This window comes from Hypanus sabinus, unplaced genomic scaffold (assembly GCF_030144855.1).
Source record: "Hypanus sabinus isolate sHypSab1 unplaced genomic scaffold, sHypSab1.hap1 scaffold_1806, whole genome shotgun sequence".
Lineage (NCBI taxonomy): Eukaryota > Metazoa > Chordata > Chondrichthyes > Myliobatiformes > Dasyatidae > Hypanus > Hypanus sabinus.
In genome coordinates, this window is record NW_026779894.1 from 18,271 (window position 1) to 34,731 (window position 16,461).

General features: G+C 43.7%; 1 long non-coding RNA gene across 1 annotated transcript; it reads left to right on the forward strand.

The window, feature by feature from the left end:
- The first annotated feature begins 1,501 nt into the window (after positions 1–1,501).
- LOC132387393 (uncharacterized) lies at positions 1,502–15,359 on the forward strand. The gene is made up of 3 exons (XR_009509875.1): positions 1,502–1,626; positions 9,511–9,580; positions 15,266–15,359. It is a non-coding gene; the product is annotated as an uncharacterized LOC132387393 (long non-coding RNA).
- The last annotated feature ends 1,102 nt before the right edge of the window (positions 15,360–16,461 follow it).

Here is a 16,461-nt window from a genome sequence, read left to right on the forward strand (position 1 = left end):
TGTCACGCTGTCGGTTGCCCTTCCCAATAAACCGGTGTATCATGGTAGCCCTACTGCTCTCCCTGGACCCAACTTTCTTCTGATTCCTTGCCTTCCTCGGGCAGGACTGGCTGGACTGCCGCTGCCCGGTGGGGATTCTGCCCTTTCCACCCATTACTCACTAAGGGTTGTGCCCCGCACCTGCCCAGGTGTCCGCTCCTTGCAGATGCCTCCGTGTTTTTAGCCTGGGAGGTGGCCCTGCCCGGGATCCATGCGGCCCGCCACGAGCTCTGGGATCCTCCTGCCCTATCACGAAATCGGGGATCCAGCCCCGCCTGCATAAGCCCCTGCATGCCATGGCATCCCCATCCTGTCCTACCCCTAGTACTTCAGTGCCTGCGTTCTGCATTTGGGTCCAATCCTGTCCCCGTCCTGACAAGCTCCTGGAGACTTGATACTATCAAAAGGCTTGTCAGGAGGCAGATAAGAGTCAGGAGTCTAGATGTAGGGATGAGAGTGAAGAAAAACCAGAATGGGTAAGGATGGGATTTCTCTATTAGGTCTCCAGATAGAGTTTGAATAACCAACAGACTTATGATCTGTTATGGCTTCTGTCACATGAAGTGGATGCTTTTCACTGGGTACTGTAAAACAAATGGAAAGTTAAAAACAGTATATTCCCTGAATGGATGGTTACGTACTCGTGACATGACAGTGGTGCCCTTGTCACTTGACAGGGGTTGAAGCTGTACTGGACTTGAGGTAATGGTCTTGTGATGGTGAAATAACGTCAGTTTCCCACCAGTAGAGATCATGTGACAGTTTTTTTTTTAACTGGTTATAAAAGGAAGACTCCACCCTGTGAGGAGGGACAGCTCGTGGCTGGATTTGTCAAGTTGATTTCATGCCACTGCGTGATTTAATGGGATGACGCAGTTTAGCTGAAGGGTGAAGTTTTATCAAATGCCAAAAGTTTAAAAGATCATTGCCAGCAGGTTCTTGAAATACTGCTAGTTCCGAAATCAGTGGAGAGTGAAGATCGAAGATCGAGGAGGATCTACTTCGACGGTGAAACGGGTTCGACCTTATTTAATCCTTATTCGAAAGGATTTCGTGGACTGTTCACGTGTTAATCTCTGCGGGAAAGCAGGAGATTGAGGTCAGTGTGATAAAGGAAAGGTCAGTGCCTTTAAGCCGTTCCGTTTTGTAAATTCGTCGTGGGAGAAGTTCGACATCGGGTATCGAAGTGAAGCGACGTGAAAGAAAATTTAAATAGTCTTATAAAGTCTCTCCTTTTAGCTGAACTGTGAGCATATCGAACTTTTGGCAATACTACTTTAAAGAACTGTTTTTGCAATATCGCTTTAAGGACTGTTTGAGCTGCCGCACAACAGCTGTTTCCGGTTACGTTAGTGTTTGGTTACTTTTGGGGGGTTTGTTTTCTGTGTTTAATAAACGTGTTATTTGTTATACAGAACCCCTTGCCGAGCTCATATATTCATTGTTGCCGGAATATGTAACAGGATGACATCAGCTTTTCTGTCAATGCAGAAGCATCTCACCCACTTCCACGTAGCAAATCAGTGGTCAGCACTTTACACCACTTAATATCTTTGAATCCAAACCCCAGCTCCTGAAGGGAAAAAGGTAGGTCATCAGGCATCGTGAATAAATTATTGAGATTTATTTCTCGTCAGCTGAGGAATACTATGTTACCCTGCAGACTTTGTATGAATTGAACGAGCTGGTCTTTGTGCAACAGATGTCAAGTCTGATCTCTAATTGCGACTAATACGTATCCGTGGAGGGAAATCCCCATAACTGGACAACTGTAAATCCTGCATTGGACTCAGCCGACGGCCCCTGTGCTCCACCATAGACTTTCCATAGAGTCCAAAAAGAGAGAGTGACATTCCACAGATCTTCCCAGTTCTCAAGCTGGGAAATCCCCTGGCTAAATTCATCTCAGATTTACTAAGTACAAACTAAGTTAATAGACATGTTTATACCATTTAGAAGACATTTGGACATGTGCATTGATTAGAAAGGTTTAGAGGGTCATTGAGGGCAAATAAGAAGCTCATTCAGGTAACTTGCTCAGAGTGGATGTGTTTGGCTGAAGTGCCTGTTTTCTGTGCAGTATATTTCTCCAAATCTATTTTATTAAGTAGTTCAGATTATTTTCTTTTTGTAATAGTGGACATGTGTTTTCAGCCGATGAATCTTTAACACTGAGTTTGTGGAAAAAGCTCCTCACTGATTGCCGATGTCAGCAGAGCAGCAGCTCGCTCTGGAACTGGCCCTGTGCTCTTCGAGTCCAGCTGATGTGCAGTCAGCTGGCAAACCAGTGCAGAGGATCAATTGTCAAACTGATCTACTGTCACTGGTGCTTCCAGCTCCCCTGTGAGCTGACTCCGTTATCGAGTGTGACTTTATATATAGTAAGCAGCACTCAGCTTTCGGGCTGGCATGGACTGGCGTTATGAAGTGTCTGTGTGCCAAGATGGAAACATACCCAGATGAATTGTCGTAGGCCATGCTGAGCAGGTTCTCCAGAGAAAAATTGTAGTAAGAGGACAGCTTGCATAATGTAGATTTTGAGAAAATGATGAGTGATAATCTCAAACACTTTAGAATCTCAGTGTTTCCTGTGGGACTACTAAACCTGTTCCACTATCCAGCAGAGATCAGAGGCTGGTCACTGTCTGAACTTGATAGATTCATGGTGTTCTTTGCCTTACATCCACATCAGGTTTAAAAATGTTACTGGTGTTTATCTGCTGCACCTATATTTCCAGTACGCTCATCGCTACCCTTTCAGTGACAGATCTGAATGCCACTCGTATTGACCCAGACATTTACATTCGGACCTAAAATATCCTCTTCTACACCTCACCAATTGTTCACTTACATCGAAACAGTGCATCGTATTCCAATATATTTTATGTGCAGTCACAAAAAGTACAAATTGATCAATGTATATTTCACCCTTTGTGTGTTCTACTGGTGCCTGTCGACCATGTGGCCTTGCTTATCTTGTTGCTGCTCAGTTCTGTTATTCAGCTGATGGAAGACTGACGTATCATAGAGGGAGAAAGATGAACTTAGAGAAATGGAGACTGCAAGAACTGCTTCTGTTCTCAGCCATTCTCCATGACAACAAGAATTCTGGACTGGCTGGTTGACAGGACACGCTCAAGGAACAAAGACAGAATGAATGTTAACAACGTTTGAGGGCAGCATTAGTGAAATAACGAAGTTGAATTTGTTCAGGTCTCGTACCACACATCCGCCAATCTCTTTGACACCCACAATCTTTAGGAATTAAATGCTGGAACATCAGATCTACGACTGCCAGACTGGGTAACAGCTTCTTCCCTCAGGCTGAGAACCTAATAAATATACTCGCACCACCAAGGTCTCATCACGAGCAATGTGAGCTGTTTATTGTTTACTGTTTACTCTTTACAATTCACCCGTGCTGCCCACTGCATGTATTTGAATTTTATTTTAGCCATTTATTTGTGACAATGGTGTGTTTTATGTGCTGTGCTTTGTGGGTATATGTTTTCTGAGTGCACCATGGGTTGGAGGAACATTTCTTTATTTGGTTGTCTGTACTTGAACTTGAGTTACTGAACCTGTTGAGCTAGTGTATTTGTCGGTGCAGATTAACAATGCACAAATTACAGAAGTGGAGGAAAGTCAAATTCACCTGTGCAGACTGAGGTAGATCCACTTTGCTTCTGATACTTTTGAGTATACGTTGGGCTCTGGAAAACTCAGGGTTAACAAACAGAGGCCAAGTGTATTTTGAAAAGGCATTTACCTTTAGGAAGAGATCTCACTGTTCATGGCTCTGGGAGAAATTCATTGAAACAGGCGGGTTTGTGGATCTTGGATATGAAGTAGAAATGTTGGTTATGGGGTGAGGGTACTATTATGTTGGTGGCAGTCTAACATGTCTGGTGCTATGAAAATGCTTTGAAAACAATGCAGAGTACTGTTGGGGGGAGACAGTCTATGGGGGAAGCAACTATGGTGGCACTTCTGACACAGAGTCTGCCCCTGTGACTCAGATGACAGGGACATCAAAGATGCAATAATAACAGGGTTGACTTAGTGGGCGATTTTAATTTCCCAAATATTAATTAGCATCTCCATCGAGCAAGGGGTTTAGATGGAGTGGCATTGTTAGGTGGGTTCAGGAAAGTTTCTTGCCAAAATATGATGATAAGCCTACATGAGGAGAGGCTGTACTTGATCGAGTATTGGGAAATGAACCTAGTCAGGTGTCAGGTCTCTCAGTGGTAGAGCATTTTGGAGATAGAAATCACAATTCTATCTCCTTTACCATAACATTGGAGAGGGATAGGAACAGATAAGTTAGGAAAACGTTTCATAAGAGTAGGGGGAAATATCATGCTATCCGGTAGGAACGTGGAAGCTTGAATTGGGAGCAGATGTTATCAGGAAATGTATGGCAGAAATGTGGTAAATGTTCAGTGGATGTTTGTGTGGATTCCTGAAGAGATGTGTTCTAATGAGACAGGGAGAGGATGGTACGGGACAGGAACCATGGGGTACAAATGCTGTTGTAAATCTAATCAAGAGGAGAGCAAAAGCTCATGAAAGGTGCGAAAGACTAGATAATGATTGAGATCTGGAAGATTGAGGCCAGAAGCGGCCAGGTGAAGGATTGATGAGCAGGATAAAGGAAAACCCCAAGGCATTATACAATGACAGGAATAGCAAGAGGATAAGACGTGAGAGAATAGGACCAATAAAGAGTGCCGGGGGATACGTGTGAATGGAACACAGGCGACTGTGGAAGGCGAGGGGTGGAGCCCATGGCAATGATATTTGCTTCATGAATGGGGACAGAAGTAGTTCCGGAGGATTGGAGTGTTGCAGATCTTTTTCCATTATTCAACAAAGGAAGCAGAGTTAGCCCGGGAAATTGAAGACCAGTGAGTCTTACTTCAGTTGATGGTTAGTACTTTGGTGGAGAGATCCCATGAGGTCGAATTTATAAACATATGGAGAGGTATAATATGATTATAAATTAAAAGCATGGCTTTGTCAAAGAAGGTTGTGCCTTACGAGTCTGATTGAATTTTTTGAGGATGTAACTAAATATATTGATGAAGGTAGAGCGGAAAACGTAGTGTATATGGACTTTAGTAATGCAATTCATATGATATCCCATGGAAAGCTTATGGAGAAACTAAGCAGGCATGGGATCCAAGGGAAATTGCTTTGAGCATCCAGAACTAGCTTGCCCACAGATGGAAAAGTGTGATTTTAAACGGGTCATATTCTGCATAGAGGTCGGCGACCAGAGGTGTGCCTCAGGGACCTGTTCTGGACGCCTTTCTCATTCTGATTTTTATAAATGGTCTACATGAGGAAGTGGAAGAGGATTTAGTAAATTTGCTGATGTCACAGAGGTTGGGCGTGTTGTGGATAGTGTGGAAAGCTGTCAGATTTCACAGCAGAACATTGATATGGTGCAAAACTGGACTGAGAGTTGGCAGATGGAGTTCAACAAAGATAATGTGAGGTGGTTCATTTTGGTAGGTGAATTATGATGTCAGAATATAGTATTAATAGTAAAATTCTTGGCAGTGTGGAGGAACAGAGGGATCTTGGGGTCCAAGTCCATAAGACACTCAAAGCTGCTGTTCAGGTTGACTGTGGTTGATGAGACATACGGTGCATTGGCCTTCACCAACTGTGGGATTGAGATCAAGAGCCGAGAGGATAATATTGCAGCTATATAGTACCCCTGTCAGACCCCACTTGGAATACTGTGTCCAGTTCTGGTCGCTGTACATAAGGAAGAATGTGGAGACTACAGAGAGGGTGCAGAGGAGATTTACGAGGATGGTCCCGGTAGTGAGGAGCATGCCCATTGAGAATAGATTGAATGATCTTGTCCTTTTCTTCTCAGAGCAACGAAGGATGAGTGGTGACATAATAGAGGTGTATAAGATGATCAGGGGCTTTGTTTGTGCAGATAGTCAGAGGTCTTATCCCAGGGCTGAAAAGGCTAATGAGTGAGGGCACATTTTGAAGGTGTTTGGAAGTAGATACAGAGGAGATGTCAGGGGTAAGTATTTTAAGCAGTGAGTGATGAGTTTGTGGAATGGTGCAGGAGGATACAATAGGGTATTTGAAGAGACTCCTGGGATGGAACATGGAGTTTAGAAAAAAATAGAGGGCTATGTGTAATCCGGGGTAAATTCGAAATTCAAAAAAATGTTCGGTAAACCATTGTGGGCCAAAGGACCTGCATTGTGCTGGAAGTTTTCCATGTTCTATGTTCTAAATGCTCTTCATATTACAAGACATTCAATCCTCGGTTTTATATTCTGATTCTCTTGAAATAAAATTTTACACGGCATTTACCTTCCTGACCACAGAATCAACCAACAAATTAAGTTTTCAAATGCTGCACAGGAATCCCAAATGCTTTTGCACTTCAGATTTTTATGTTTTATTTCCATTTAGAAAGCAGTAAAACTTTCATTTCTTCTAACAAAGTTTACAACCATAAACCTCTCAACATTGGATTCATCTGCCACTTATTTGACCATTCCCTTAATGTGTCGAATTCTTCTGTATCTTCCCTATTCTTTCAAATCTACCTGCCGATTCACTTCTCTTTGTATCGTCTGCAAACTTTGCAACAAGGCCATCAATTCCATCAGGTCCATCAATCCCATCATTCAAATCATTCTCATATAATAAAAAAAAATTGGTCACAACACAAAGCCATGAGGAACACCAATAGTCAAGGTAATGAATCAGAAAAGGATCCCATTCTCCCCGCTCTTTTCCTCCTGCTAAGCAGCACTTCTTGAATCCGTGCTGGTATCTTTTCAATAATACCATGGGTTTATAGTTTGTTAAACAGCCTTATGTGTGGCAGCTTGTGAAAAGCCTTCTGAAAATCTATGTCCACAACATCAACGTATCTACATCGACACAACATCAACATATTTGTCTATCTTATTTTTTTCTTTCTTCAAAGAATTCCAACAGATTAGTCAGGCATGGTTTTCTCAAGGAAACCGACAAGCTATTCGTGCCTCCCAGAATCCCTAAACCACATCCTTTACAATCAACTCCAACATCGTCCCTACCACTAAAGTCTGATTATCTGGCCCCTTCTTTCCTATCTTCTGCCTTTCACATTTCTCAAAGAGTGGGGCGACTGGGACGTTCCGGAGTTTGGAGAACAATTCCAGTCCCATCATGCTCGGAGTCTCTTTACATCCACTGAGTGGAAAGCTTGGGATATTCCCGACTGATCGAGTTTCTTTTCACGGTTCAAAGACCGATAGGCTTGGGAATTGATCATTACAAATTGTCCTGTGATTACACAGCTTGTACCTTGGTTTACTAGGTGGCGCAGCTTGAGGGGATGGAAGTCCTTGTTCCATCTTGCATCTCAATAAATAAGTAAATAATAGATTTGGGGCATCACATCTGAACTGCGGAGGAATTTGGGGTGGGAGAAAAAAAATGATCAGTGGTCCTGGTCCAGGTGAGTCCAGCAAATAGGATAACCACTGAAAAGTGACTGCTAAGCAGCTAAGAAATAAATATAGGAATCAGAATCAAAAGGTTAATATACTCTGCATTGTTATATAAAGTGCGTGCGCTTGTTACAGGATCAATTAGATTAGGGAATTAAAAGTGTGCCTCAAAGACTGGAGGAAGATTGCTGATATTCATGATACTTTGGTCCCACTTTTGGGGAGGAATGGAGATGATTTGATTGGACAGGGTACAGCTGAATCATGCTCGGACTGAGGTCCTGACAAGTCACATAACTACGGCTATAGACAGTCTTTCACTAAATTGCAGGGAAATGGGTTCAACAGATTGGAAATGTTATGGATGATGTTTAAGTGTATCTTGTTTCTCACTTCTTCTGGCAGCAATAGTGTTAACTTTGATGTCTAAATATGTGGATTTGATCCCAGGGACAGTGCGGACATACGACCCCCAACTGACGACACTGAGTCAGGACCTGTTTGTTCATGGTCACCTTCAATTGATTATTCTTGGCAAACTTGTTTATCCAAATAGAAGCTATTTACATAGAGCTTGATAAGGGTAGGCAGTGCGTGTATCTACATTGATTTTACTCAGGCGCTGGGCAAAGTCTTTTTGGATGGTAATCCGGAAAATTCAGATGCATGTGGTTGGCAAGGAATTGGCTGTTTGGAGTCAGTACTGGCTTTCGCATAAGAGACAGGAGGAGTGGTTAAAGGAAAACATTGGAGCTGGAGGTCTTCGATTAGTGGAGTTTCACAGCGATCTATTATGGGACCTCTGCTGCTTGTAATGTCTCTAGATGTCCTGGATGAAAATGTAGATGGATTCGTTAGTAAATTAGCAGATGATACCAGGATTGACGGAGCTGTGGATAGTACAAGGGAGTGGCAATAAATACAACAAAATATAGATCAGTTGCAGATATAGGCTGAGAAATGGCAGATGGAATTTGACCCAGAGAAATGTGAGGAACTGCAACTCTGCAGGGCAAATGCAAAGAGACAGAACTCTGTTATGGACAAGGTCTTTTAGAGTGTTGCTGAGCAGAGATCATGGCATCCCCATTCATTGCTAGTTGAATGTAGCTACACAGGTTGATATGTTGCTTCAGAGAAGCTTACAGAATGCTTTCATTTATTTGTCCAGGTACTGAGTTCAAAATTCATGTTCCAACTTGGTAAAACTCTCGTTGGGCCACGTCAGGATCACTGCATAAAGTTCTGGTGGCCCCACACTTGGAAGGATGTGGAGGCTCAGTAGAGGGTGCAGAGTATGTTTACCAGGATGCTGCCTCAGTTAAAGGGTGTGTACTATCACAAGAGGGGTAATAAAATAGTTGTTTTCACTGCAACTCCAGAGACTGAGAGGTGATCTGATGCAGAAAGATGGAGGGATTTGGACATGGTGTAGGTAGGAGGGATTAGTGGGTTTGGTTTACCAATGACGGACTGGGCCATATTTACTACTACTGACAGGCTTTTCCGTACAATGGCATTGATGCTTCCATATCAGGCCACGAGAAAACCAGTCAATATACTCTCTAACAAACAACTGTGGAAATTTGTAAATGTTTCAGCTAACATGTCAAATTTTGTCAAGCTTCCAAGAAAGTATAGCGTTTTTGGTGACATTCAAAATCTACTCAAATTTCTATTGAAATATAGCCGCCGAAATACCTTCTTTACCACAGCATAAATATGTTGGGTCCAGGTTAGGTCCTCGGATATTTTCACACCCAGGAACTTAGCTCCCTCATTTAATTTCTGATCCCTCCATGAGGATTGGCGTGTGTTATTCTCTCAACTATTTTCTGTCACCTGTCCTCATACCTGAACCCTTTTCAGTGCAACAGCACTCCAGAAAGCATGCTGTGGAATTCTTCCATGGGCAACAAAGTCAATAGTCTGAGATAACGGAGCTGCAAGCTGAATTCACTGTTCTTTGTTTCTTGTCAATTCACAGGAAAATATGTGCGAAAGTCTGAGATGCATATTCCCACATAGCTGTCCAGAACACAGCAGGTAACCGTTTGGTAAGTAAAGATCTGTTAAGAGCTCGTAAGAACAATGCATTCCAGTCATCCACAACTCTCTGAGTCAAAAGCCTACCTCTCATGTGCCCCTTGAACCCATGCCTTCTCACTCTAGATGCCTGCCCTTTGGTATTTGACATTTCAACCACGGGAAACAGATACTCCCTGTCTAATCTATCTGTGCCTCTTTTAATCTTATAAACTTTTATCTGATCCCGCCTCAGTCTCTGGTGTTCCAGAGAAAACATTTCAGCTTCCTTTCCAATTGTATCCAGTCTCAATTGTAAGCCAAGCTGATGCTAAGGAAATACACCTCCAGAAATATGATTTTGATTTCTGCAATGAGTATGTGTGTGTATGGCAAATATCCATCAGCATTTCCTGGTGAATGATTCAGAGCACACGACTAATGATAAGAGGATGTTCATCATGACATTGGAGTTGTTTCCTTCTGTGTAATAAAGTACTTCAATTTGCTGCATCCGACTACCACTTCTGAGCTGTTATAATTTGAGAATGAAAAATGCTAAAAGTCCAAGTGCAACTATTATATTTATATTTTCTGCCAATTACACTACTGACAGTTAGGGCAGAAATAAATGCCTTCCTTCTCTGGCCGTGGTCAGGGCTTTCTTCACCATGTCACTAGCTTCCTCTTGGGTTTCAGTGCAGTCCAGTACACATCCCACGTGGAGACTGAGGAGAAGCCTTACACTCAGATCTAGAATAATTCTTCATTGCTGTTTCTGGAGCAGTTTGGTCTTACTAGTCAGAGTTGTTATTCCTTGGCTGAACGCCCAGACCCGTGGACCTCTCTTAGCCTGGCCTCTACTTATTGACCTATTTGGTACGGCTGATACTGCCGAGAGCCAAAGCGGAAGCCCCTGTCTCCAGACAACATAGAACTCAGGGTCATTGAGGCACAATGGCCTCCAAACCTAAAGCTTGTGGTCCTCTTTCAGGCCTTTATTTTTTGCTATCCCTTATTTTAAGCATTGACACAATTTAACATTCATCATAAACCACTTCCTCCTGTATCCAAACCTTTATGAATCAGGTTTTCTATCCGATTCAATGTTAAATGTTTATTTTATAACATTTTTATGGCTCCAAGCTTTCAGTAACAAATGAATATTGCTGACCTTGTATTGTAGATTGGGAATTGCACAGAGGGTTAGGATCACCTAAAGTCTGGATGGTGACAATCTTCAATCTTCCACGACTCTTCAGTCAGTGATAAATGGATGCTTTAGTTGTGTCAAAATAATTCGTCATCGGCTAAGCACTATCTCTGAGCTTAGTCTATTTATTTACTCGTTGAATAATTCACGTCTTCCTGTTGGAATTCTTTGAGGAGAATACAAGTAGGATAGATAAATGGGATGCAGCGGATTTTGTTTATCTGGACGTCAGGAAGGCCTTTGACAAGTTACCACACAGATGGCTGATTACAAAAGTAAGAGCCCATGATATTACTAGAATGTTATTAACATGGTCAGGTCATTGGCTGATTGGTAAGAGGCAGCAATTGGGAATAAAATGCTCCTTTTCCGGTTACCTGCCAGTGGCCAGTGGTGTTCCACAGTGGTCGGTGTTGGGATCACTTCTTTTTTTTTACTGTATATAATGACTTATATGATAGAATAGATGGCTGTGTTGCCAAGTTTCAGATGTTAGAAAGATTCGTGGAAGGGCATGTAGTGTTGAGGAAACAGGTAGAATAGGAACATACAGAACGTAGAATTGCAACAGCACAATACAGGCTTCTTGGTCCACAAAGCTGTGTCAAATATGTCCTTTCTTTAGAACTTTTGCATTATGCCGATGACCTTTTGCTTTAAATTTCTAATGTTAAGACTTCATTACCTTTCGTACTTCCTTCATTCTCCTGTTTTTGCCAGTTTTCAGGACATAAAATAAATTTTCATAAGAATGAACATTTTCCTTTGAATAATTTGTTATCAATTAATAGCAACCTTACTTTTAAAATTGTAAGAAATCAATGTAAACACAAGGAAATCTGCAGATGCTGCTAATTCGAGAAACACACACAAGATGAAGGTGGAACGCAGCAGGCCAGGCAGCATGTATAGAAAGAAGCATTGTCGATGTTTCGGGCCGAGACCATTCGTCAGGACTAACTGAAAGAAAAGATAGAGATTTGAAAATAGGAGGTGGAGGGGGAAATGCAAAAATATAAGAAAAGACCTGAGCGCGTGGGTTGAAGCAAAAAGCTAGAGAGCTGATTGGCAAAAGGGATACAGGGCTGGAGAAGGGAAAGGAACATGGGACGGGAGGCCTAGGGAGAAAGAAAGGTGGAGAGGAACACCAGAGTGAGATGGAGAACAGGCAGCGTGATGGACAGAGAGAGAACAAAAAGTGGCGGGGGGGGGGGGAAATAACTAAATCAGGGCTAGGGTAAGAAGGCGAGGGGCATTAACGAAAGTTAGAGAAGTCAATGTTCATGCCATCAAGTTGGATGCTGCCCAGACGGAATATAGAAAAAGGAAGACATCTCCTTCGTCCTGGAATGAAAAGCCTCATCCCGAGAGCAGATGCGGCGGAGACGCAGGAATTGCGAAGAGGGGATGACATTTTTGCAAGAAACATGGTGGGAATTCAAATAGTCCAGGTAGCTGTAAGATTCAGTCGGCTTATAGAAGATATGTGTAGATAAGCCGTCTCCAGAGATGGAGACAGGAAGATCAAGAAAGGGGAGGGAGGTGTCGGAAATGGACCAGGTAAATTTGAGAACATGATGGAAGTTGGAGGGAAAGTTAATGAAATCAACGTGTTCAGCATGCGTGCAGAAAACAGCACCAATGCAGTCGTCGATGTAGCGAAGGAAAAGAGGGGGGCAGATACTCGTATAGGCTTGGAACATGGACTGCTCCACAAAGCCAACAGAAAGGCTGACGTAGATGGGACCCATGCGGGTGCCCCTGGCTGCACCTTTGGTATGGAGGAAGTGGCAGGAGCCAAAGGACAAATTATTGAGAGTGAGAACGAATTCCTCTAGACGGAGTTGAGTGGTGATAGACGGGAATTGGTTTGGTCTGGAATCCAAAAATAATCGGAGAGCTTTAAGACCTTCTTGGTGGGGGATGGAGGTATATAGGGACTGCACGTCTATGGCGAAAATATAGCAGTGGGGGGCAATAGAACTAAAAATCACTGAAAAAATTCAGAACATGAGAAGTGTCACGAACATAGGTGGGAAGGGATTGAACAAGGTTGGATAAAACAGTGTCAGGATACGCAGAAATGAGTCCGGTGGGGCAGAAGCAAGCTGAGACAATAGGTCTACCTGGACAGGCATGTGGATTTGTGGATCTTGTGCAGGAGGCTGAGACGGGAAGGACAGGGTGTGGGAACTATGAGATTGGTGGCAGGGGATGGGAGCTCCCCTGAGCTGACAAGGTTAGTGATGGTGTGGGAGACAGTGGCCTGGTGCTCCTTAGTAGGGTCATGATCGAGGTGTAAGTAAGAGGAGGTATCAGTGAGTTGTCGCTGTGCCTCGGCCATGTAGAAGTCAGTACACAAGGCCACGACAGCGCCCCCTTATCAGCGGGTTTGATACTGAGTTTGGGGTTGGAGCGGAGAGCAGAGCTTTCGGAAGAAGTGAGGTTGGAAGTGGAACAAGTGGAAGTCCAGATGGTTGATGTTCCGTCAGCAGCTAGCAATAAAGAGATCCAGAGCAGGCAGAAGACCAGAGCGGGGTGTTGATGAAGAGGAGTTTGGTTGAAGACGGGTCATCGGTGGGGGTGGGAGTCCTTGCCGAAGAATTAGGCTCGTAGACGGAGCCGGCGGAAGAAAAGTTCAGCATCATGGCGTACGTCGAACTCGCTGAGGTGTGGGCGAAGGAGCACAAAGATGAGGTCTTTACTGAGGACAGAGCACTCTGCCTCAGGGAGTTGAATGTCGGAGGGGATGGTAAATTCCCGGCACGGGTGAGAGATAAGATCACAGGGGAGAGGCTGGTGAAGTCGGTGGAGAGGGGAGGATTAGGGTGAGAGGAAGGTGGAGCCTCTGAGGGTCCAGGAGCTGACGATGGGATTGAGGGAGAGGAGAATGCAGAGTGGTGCTTGGGGAAGGTCAGACAGGAGTCACAACCGCTGCACGTGAAGACCCGGCCTGGTGTTCAAGGCTGGAGTCGCAGTTGGGGTCTGCGCAATTGCGTTGAAGGTGTCCATGGTCGTTGGAACTGGCATTGATGATGCTGGAGTCCGGGTTTTGAATATGCCCTGGGTTGCTGTGGCAGCCGAGATCGACGGCGGGGCCATTCCATGGTCTTTGGAACCAGCATTGATGGTGCTGGAGTCCGGATTTTGAATATGCCCTGGGTTGCTGTGGCAGCCGAGATCGACGGGGGGCCATTACATGGTCTTTTGAACCAGTATTGATGGTGCTGGAGTCCGGGTATGAGAGAGTGTGAGATGTTTGAGAGAGCCATGGTTTTCAAGGGACATTGGAAGATTATTTCGAAAAAGAGAAAGATCTATAATAAATATAGGCAGCATGGTGTAAATGACGTGTTTGAGGAATATAAAGAATATAAATAAATTTTCTTAAGGAAGAAAATAGAAACGCTAAAAGAAGATACGAGGTTGCTTTGGCAAGTATGGTGAAAATAAATCCTAAAGGTTTCTACAGTTATATCAATAGCAAAAGGATAGTAAGGGAGAAAATTGGTCCCTTAGAGAATCAGAGTGGACAGCTATATGTGGAGCCAAAAGAGATGGGGTCGATTTTGAACAATTTATTTTCTTCGGTATTCAATAAGGAGAAGTAAATTGTATCGTGTAAGATAAGGGAAACAAGTATGGTAGTTGTGGAAACTATGATGAGTAAAAAAGAGGAAGTACTGGCGCTTTTAACGAATATAAAATGGCAAAAGCCTTTGGGTCCTGACAGGATTTTCCCTTGGACCTTGAGGGAAGTTAGTGTAGATACAGCTTGGGCTGTGACAGAAATATTTCAAATGTCATTAGAGACGGTCATCCCTACTTCGAGACACACCGCTAATTCTGCGACACCTCTGGTGCCTGACTGCATCGGTCTCGACCATTGCTCTGGATTCATCAGCTGCGTGGAGAGCATTCACCCCTGCATGGGCAACAGCTTGCTTTATGTATCGTACTACCCTGACTTGCATATTGACTTTCATCCGCGAAGGTACAATATCCATGGTCGAACCTGACCAGCGGAGGGCCATCAACAGCATGTCTGACTATGGCCCCCTCTCCTGCTGCGATGAGGCCAAGTATATGTTGAATGAGCAACGACTCATATTCCGATTGTGTAGCCTCCAATCTCGACGGCATGAACATTGATTTCTTCAAATTCAAGAAATGAATATCCTGTGCTTCTTCCGCCCACTCCACCTCAGCGTTCCTTCGGATCCCCCCGCCCCATTCTGGTGGCTTTTTACTCCTTCACTTCCCCTCACGCACCGCCATGACCTCCTCATCAATTCTGTCTGGCTCTCCATCTCTTTTGTGTAATCCCGTGGTCCTGCGTCTCTCCTGTTAGATTCCTTTCTCTTCATCTCTTTGCCTTTTCTGCCTGTCACTCAGCTCTTCACATAATCGTTCCTCCAGAAACCAGACCCCTCCCGCACTCACTTGTCCTTCTACTCCTCCCCCATCACCTAATTCTGGCTTTTGTCTCTTTCTCTTTAATCAGAATGAAGGTTCCCAGCCCGAGCTGTCGACTGGTTGCTGAGTTCCTCCAACATTCTCTGTGTGTTTGCTTCTGTTTGTTTATTGATTAAAATAATCAGACTGGTTCAGTGGAAGAGGAATTTGTGGAATGGTCAGAGACAGTTTCATACAGTAGTTTATTTACCCAGGAACATGCCATTTCAGTTGTAATCTGTGTAAAGAGGTGGTATTACAGAGAGTTCTTGCGGTGAAGGATCCTGAATATGAGCAGTGGCAGATGTTTAAGGAGAAGGTTCGTTAGAGCCGACATTTATCCCGATCAGACAGAGGAATCACAGGGAGCAAACAACAGTCTGTGGTTAAAAGAGTTCAAGGTAAATATTAACTCAGAGAACAAACAAAGAGGCAAAGACAGGGTGGACAAAACAGTCGGGATTTTTCCAGTAACTCATGATGCGACAAAAGATAAAAATATCAAGGAAAAACAGATTAGTTAACTCAATAATTTCCATTAGTGTTTTCAGTGGGGACACAGCAAACATCCTACAGATATCTAACGGTGACATTTCAATGCTGTGCCATAATGTGTAGCAATCACCATCAGGGGTGATAAACTAATGGGACTAAAAGCAAAAATATCCAGTTCCCAACGACCTGCACCAGACGGTTTCACAGGAAGGCTGGAGAGAAAGTAGAGACATTGGAATCTGTCAAAAATCACTGTTACAGAAAGGTCCCAGTGGAGCTGAAAACCATTGCTGAAGGGTGGAAGAGAAAGGAAAACAAAGTAGGTAACTGTACTGGAGTCTATAATCTGTGAAGAAATGACAAGTCATTTAGAAAAGTTTAATGTCATTGAACTAAACCAAGAGGGTTTACAGTCAGATTCACACAGCACAGAAACAAGTCTTCAGCTCAAATGGTCCACACTGACCAAAATTCCCATCTGAGCTTCTGGTCTGTAACCGCCTCACAACGATATTATGAACAATGTTATCCTCCGTCCCATTTCCCACCTTCTGACCCATATCCTTCAAAACCTTTCCTTCCCATTAGCCTGTCCGAGTACTGCTTCGATGTACCTCATTCAACCACTCCCCCAGTAGCTCATTCCATTTGCTGTCCAGCCTGTGCTTGGAAATGTTGCCCTTCAGGTTCCTATTAGATCTCCTCTTACACCAATGCCTTCCGGTTCCTGATTCCCCAACACTGGCAGAA